Here is a 1786-nt window from a genome sequence, read left to right as displayed (position 1 = left end):
ATTAGTAATCATAATAATATTAATAAGAATGTTTAATAATTAAAAGAATAATTTATAACTTCAATATTATTATTGTTGTGATTATTATAGAGTCAATATTGTTTCCTGCCAACTTGCAGGTACTGTGTGTGTGTTGTGTAGCCTTTCATTTCTTCTTTCTCTTAGTTTTGACCTCGATAAGAAAGAGAAGTTTTAAAAAGCTCAGAGAATATAACAAATAATGAAGAAAGGATTTATGAAAGAATTAAATATATACATCCTTTTCTCTTAACTAAAAGAACCCAACCATTTTGTAGAACCACCCATCAGTCCTGGACAAGATTTTTCACTCAAATCTCACATTATTAGTAATTATAGATCACTTCTGGTGAGATATCTTTTTTTTGCCCCCATCCTTGATATTATTATTGTTAATGTGGTCTTATACCGCAGTAATAATAATAATAATAATATAATAATAATACAAACAGTTATTATTGTAGTTTACCAAAGTGAAGTTAATGTGAATATATGTATGGATGTTTGTTCGTGAGTGATCATACTTGCAGGAAAGAACGAGTTGTTGTTTGTCATAAGAATACATCATTAAACCCGAGCGGGCGTGTTCAATAATGTCTTCTAGTTCCATAATGTTATTGTTTTTATTTATCGTAATAACATCCGTTTCCATTTGCTTTACCATTGAATGAATGCGTATTTGTAAATGTTTAAGCGTATGTGAAAGGTACACAGCTTTCAGTAAGGATTACGGGTCTGATATATACATACATACATACATATATGCATATATATATATATATATATATATGTATATATATATATACACACCCGTGTACTGGTCAAAGATCTCTTTCTATTCAACAGATTTACCCATATTTCAATTCATTTTTAACGTCTTCCAAATACACCATGATTTTTCATAAGCCACCCCATTTCGTTCAAACTTAATAATTTTGCTTTGTTTACATGGAGTTTGTGTATTTTATTCATAATTTACTAGATGAAACACTGTCAGCTACATTTTAAAGATTATCCGTTTATACTCGTCTGTTAAAGCTATTTTAACTCACATTTTCACTACTTTTCATCGTTACCCAATGGAGGAGCATGAGTCGCTCTAACTGCTAAAAATAGCAGCTAAATCTCGGTTATAACCTGCTATCTTAGTCTTGAAAACACAAAACATACTGGATAATGCGATATCAAGGTCTCTGCACATAAAGAAAAGAGGTGATGGTCTCTGTTTGAAGACCTCCGATTGTAGATCTATTCAATCAGATTTGATTTGAGAAGAAAACCTTCTTCACCTTACCTATCATCTTATACTATACGAGCTAATGCAGGGTCCTCTGGTGGTTTCTGGGCGGGCTACAAAAGATATTTGCCAAATTGCTCTTTACCCATCATCTTATTAGGGAAGGATACATTCGCAGTTTTAACTATGATAATAATAACACAGTTTGTGTAAACGACATTACATGCACGTGTGTGAAAAAGAAAAAGAAAAAAAATTGTGTGTCTATGTTGTAATTTCTTTTTTATCGACTGAGAATGTTAAAAAACTCCAAAAAGTATTGATGTATACCTTTTTCTATAGATACAATATATTTGATTAGTTACGAGATATTTATTTAATTTTTTTTTTACGAATCACATTCTATTAACACTTATAGGAAGAAAAGAAAAACATTAAAAGTATAAAAGATGACATTATCGAAACCCCTGCCCACAAAAAAAAAAAGACTACCTCAACAAAGAAAAAAGAAAAATCGGAATTGTCTACGAA

This window comes from Octopus bimaculoides, chromosome 17, assembly GCF_001194135.2.
Source record: "Octopus bimaculoides isolate UCB-OBI-ISO-001 chromosome 17, ASM119413v2, whole genome shotgun sequence".
In the NCBI taxonomy this organism is placed as follows: domain Eukaryota; kingdom Metazoa; phylum Mollusca; class Cephalopoda; order Octopoda; family Octopodidae; genus Octopus; species Octopus bimaculoides.
Note: the sequence above shows the minus strand (reverse complement) of the source record.